Consider the following 5,544-nt stretch of genomic DNA (forward strand, 5'->3'; position numbering starts at 1 on the left):
AAGGGATATAATAAGAGGGCTATTTTGATGGTTGGGGCGTCTGAAGGAGAAAGAATCTAAAGGGATAGGTTGTGATGACATCCAATGGGGTTACAGAGAGACCAAATGTTTCTATGGTGATTTCACCTGTCCCTGCGTATGTTCTTTGAATATATTACTGCAATTTTGGGAAATAGAAAAGCTTCCACTTTGAACCCTTGGAATTCCACGTTCCCACAAAAACATGTCAATAAGAAATAGGGCCAGGTCTCTAGAAGAGTATGCAAAAAACAATTATGACAAAATAGTTGGAGAAACTTGAAGTAATCCATCCCACCAACACACTCTCTTTTTTTTTTTTTTTTGCCGTACCTTAAGATCCCCCCTCCCCGCTCCCGGCATGTGGGATCTTAATTCTTCATTCCCTGATGAGGGATCAAACCACGCCCCCTGCACTGGAATGTGGAGTCTTAACCACTGAACTCCCAGGAAAGTCCCAAACAGAACTCTTAAACATCTCATTTTGTTCAGTCAAAAGACACGTGAATCTTGGAAGTTAATTGTGAATTCTAGCAATATTAAGAATAACAGTTAATTCTTTTAAAAATTTTTATTGAAATACAGTTGATGTACAACGTTGTGTTAGTTTCATGGGGCTTCCCTGATAGCTCAGTTGGTAAAGAATCTGCCCGAAATGCAGGAGACCGAAGTTCGATTCCTGGGTCCGGAAGATGCCCTGGAGAAGGGATAGGCTACCGTCTCCAGTATTTTTGGGCTTCCCTTGTGGCTCAGCTGGTAAAGAATCTGCCTGCAATGCAGGAGACCCGGGTTCGATCCCTGGGTTGGGAAGATCCCCTGGGAGAAGGGAAAGGCTACCCACTCTAGTATTCTGGCCTGGAGAATTCCATGGACTGTATCATCTATGGGGTTGCTAAGACTTAGTTTCAGGTTTACAATGAAGTGAGTGAATATATCCATTCTTTTCTCTTTTTAGATTCTTTTCCCATGCAGCCTATTTCAGAGTCTTGAGTAAAAGTTCCCTGTACTATTCAATACGTTCTTATTAGTCGTCTATTTTATTACAGTAGTGTGTATATGTCAATCCCAATCACCCAATTTATCCTTCTCCAGCAATCAGTTCAGTTCAGTCCTGTCCGACTCTTTGCGACCCCATGGACTGCAGCACGCCAGGCCTCCCTGTCCATCACCAGCTCCCGGAGTCCACCCAAACCCATGTCCATTGAGTCGGTGATGCCATCTAACCATCTCATCCTCTGTCGTCCCCTTCTCCTCCCACCTTCAATCTTTCCCATCATCAGGGTGGGACCTAACTGCCTGGCATTGCTTCCTGTGAAGTCTCCACTCCGAGATTCAGAACTTTGGGGTGATTGCCACATTTTAAAGTTAATTTTATTGGACTGTAGTTGATTTACAATGTTGTGTTCATCTCTGCTGTACAGCAAAGTGAATCATTCGAACACATACATATATCCACTCTTTTTTAGATTATTTTCCCATATAGGTAGGTCATGACAGAATATTGAGAAGAATTCCTTGTGCTATACGGTAGCTCCTTAACCTAGTTTAGTTCAGTTCAGTTCAGTTGCTCAGTCGTGTCCGACTCTTTGCGACCCCATGAACCACAGCATGCCAGGCCTCCCTGTCCATCACCAGCTCCCGGAGTCCACCCAAACCCATGTCCATTGAGTCGATGATGCCCTCCAACCATCTCATCCTCTGTCGTCCCCTTCTCCTCCCACCTTCAATCTTTCCCATCATCAGGGTCCTTTCAAATGAGTCAGTTCTTCGCATCAGGTGGCCAAAGTATTGGAGTTTCAGCTTCAACATCAGTCCCTCCAATGAATATTCAGGACTGATTTCCTTTAGAATGGACTGGTTGGATCTCCTTGCAGTCCAAGAGACTCTCAAGAGTCTTCTTCAACACCACAGTTCAAAAGCATCAATTCGGCACTCAGCTTTCTTTATAGTCCAACTCTCACATCCATACATGACTACTGGAAAAACCATAGCCTTGACTAGACAGACCTTTGTTGGCAAAGCAATGTCTCTGCTTTTTAATATGCTGTCTAGGTTGGTCATAACTTTTCTTCCAAGGAATAAACGTCTTTCAATTTCATGGCTGCAGTCACCATCTGCAGTGATTTTGGAGCCCAAGACAATAAAGTCTGCCACTCTTTCCACTGTTTCCCCATCTATTGCCCATAAAGTGATGAGACCAAATGCCATGATCTTAGTTTTCTGAATGTTGAGCTTTAAGCCAACTTTTTCACTCTCCTCTTTCACTTTCATCAAGAGGCTCTTTAGTTCTTTGCTTTCTGCCATAAGGTGATGTCATCTGCATATCTGAGGTTATTGATATTTCTCTAGGCAATCTTGATTTCAGCTTGTGCTTCCTCCAGCCCAGCGTTTCTCATGATGTACTCTGCATATGAGTTAAGTAAGCAGGGTGACAATATACAGCCTTGACATACTCCTTTTCCTATTTGGAACCAGGCTATTGTTCCATGTCCAGTTCTAACTGTTGCTTCCTGACCTGCAAACAGATTTCTCAAGAGGCAAGTCAGGTGGTCTGGTACCAGGACCCAGGGACCCCACAGAGACTGAGACAGAACTGTGTCTGAGCATCTCCTGAGGAGGTCCGGATCAGCAGTGGACTGCCGCAGGGGCAGGGGCTCTGGGAGCAGCAGACCTGGGTATGGCATAAGCCCTCTTGGAGGAGGTCACCATTAACTCCACCATAGAGCTGCCAGAATTTACACAGGACTGAGAAATAGACTCTTGGAGGGTACAAACAGCAACTTGTGTGCACCAGGACCCAGGAGAAAGGAGCAGTGACCCCACAGGATACTGACCTAGACTTTTCTGTGAGTGTCTCCAGCAATAGCTAATTCTTAATATTGTTGTTGAGTTGCTAAGTCGTGTCTGACTCTTTTGTGACCCCCATGGACTGTAGCCGGCTAGGCTCTTCTGTCCATGGGATTCTCCAGGCAAGAATACTGGAGTGGATTGCCACGCCCTCCTCCAGGGGATCTTCCCTTCCCAGGAATCTTCTGCACTGGCAGGCAGATTCTTTACCATTGAGCCACCTGGGAACCCCAATTATTAATATTACTCAGTGATAAGAAAAAAAAGAATGAATTGTTGGACAACAAGGTCCTACTTTATAGCACATGGAACTACATTTAATATCCTGAAATAAACTATAATGGAAGAGAATATAAAAATAATATATATATATATAATAACTGAGTCACTGTGCTGTACTGTAGAAATTAACACAACACTGTAAACCAACTATACTTCAATTTTAAATGCTTAGAAAGTAAAATAAGTTTTTAATTAAACAATAAAAAAAGAATGAAATATTGCCATTTGCAGCAACGTGGACGGACTTAGAGAATATTATACCTAGTGATGTCAGAGAAAGACACATACTATATGATAACACTTCTATGTGGAATCCAAAAATAATATAGATGAATCTATATGCAAAACAGACCCACAGACATAAAACAAATCTATGGTTCCCAAAGGGGAGCGGGGAGGGAGGGACAAATTAGGAGAAGGGAATTAACAGATACAAACTACTATTCATAAAGTAGATAAGCAAGAAGGATTTACCGTATAGCTCATGGAGTTATATTCAATATCTTGTAATAATCTATAATACAATTTAACCTGAAAAATATATATAACGGAATCCCTTTGTTGTACACTTGAAACAAATACAATATTACAAATCAACTATCGCATTTTTTAAAAGAATAATAGCAAATTCTCTTTTTTAAATAGGTAATTCTTAAATCGTGCTTACTAGACGCCAGGGACTGTTCTAAGTACTTTTAAAAACATATTTATTTTATTCATTTATTTGGCTCTGCCAGGTCTTAGTTGCAGCGTGCATGCTCGGTTGCTCTGTTGTGTCCGACTCTTTCGGATCCCATGGACTATATACAGCCTGCCAGGCTCCTCTGTCCATGGGATTTTCCAGCAAGAATACTGGAGTGGGTTGCCATTTCCTCTCCCAAGGGATCTTCCCAATAGCATGCAGGATCTTCAGCTGCAGCATATGGGGTCTAGTTCCCTGACTAGGGCTTGAACTCAGGCCCCGGTTATTGAATTTGAAATCTTAGCCTGGACCACCAGGGAAGTCCCTAAGTACTTTTCATATATTTCACTCATCTAATTATTTAAAAGTAAAATGTGGTTAGCACTGTACCTGGTGTTATTTCCTTAGTGAAAGATCTCTCTCAATCAACCCTTGACTAGCATGTAGGCACTCATCTGGCTGATACTCTTCTCGAAACCAATGAACTATGCCCAGCACCAGCTTGTTTTCCCTCAACTGCCCCAGCAAATCACATTCGAGATAGGACCGCAGGAGATATTTTCACCCTGAGGCTCAATCCAATAAGCAGAAGTTAAAGAGATGACCTAAACCCAGTGCAAGGATTAAAAGTGTTCATTAAATTTATGACCCATTAGCCAGGGGTGACTTGAGAACAATTATGTCTGTGAGGACCTTTATGGGGTGGTAGACATAGCCTTTATTTTGATAGAGGTGACAATTACACAATGAATATGCTTGTCAAAACTTACAGGACAGGATAGTTAAAAAGCATGAAATGGTTATATGTAAATGATATCTCAGTAAACCTGTTTTTTTTTTAACTGCACCCCAAAACTCTGTCTTCCCCTATTGATTTTATTATGAAAAGAGAATGCACCATAAAACCACAAAATCTTCAGTAAATTTTGGGGGAAGAAAATTTTGCCTAAGATCAGGCCCTTGAAATTCCCTACCCCCAAAAAGAAGAGCAGAAATTAATTGGCCTGTTTGAATTCTGAAATCTGAATCTCCCACATCTGTATTAAACTGGGATCTCTTCATCATATTACTAAAAATGGATCCAAATTCATGTGGATTTTTAAAAATTTATTTATTTATTTGAATTGGAGGCTAATTACAATATTGTAGTGGTTTTTGCCAAGCACTGACATGAATCATCCACGGGTCTACATGTGCCCCCCATCCCGAAACCCCCTCCCACGTCCCTCCCCATCCCACCCCTCTGGGTTATCCCAGAGCACCAGCTTTGAGTGCCCTGCTTCATGCATCGAACTTGCACTGGTCATCCGTTTCACATATGGTAATAGACATGTTTCAGTGCTGATATGGATCTTTAAACAGTAAGATGCCTTAGGGCTATGCTGTCTGATATGGTAGCCTCTAGCTACATGCGGCCATTGAGATTAATTAAAATTTCATAAAACTAAAAATAAAATTCTTTAGGTGCACTAACCTGTTCTTTCAAGTGCTTGACAGCCACATGCGGCTAGTGGCCACCGTACTGGATTGCAGAGATGTAGAATATATCTGTCATCACAGAAGGATCTACTGGACAGCACTGCTCTAGCAGCCAAACAGGTATGTAGACCACTGGAGTTTACAGACGGGTACTGAACACATAACTGTATAGCACGGGTCTCTGAAAATTCGCTGACATTTCTGATTAAAATCATCTTGAGGACTTCCCTGGTAGT

This window comes from Bos taurus, chromosome 23, assembly GCF_002263795.3.
Source record: "Bos taurus isolate L1 Dominette 01449 registration number 42190680 breed Hereford chromosome 23, ARS-UCD2.0, whole genome shotgun sequence".
In the NCBI taxonomy this organism is placed as follows: domain Eukaryota; kingdom Metazoa; phylum Chordata; class Mammalia; order Artiodactyla; family Bovidae; genus Bos; species Bos taurus.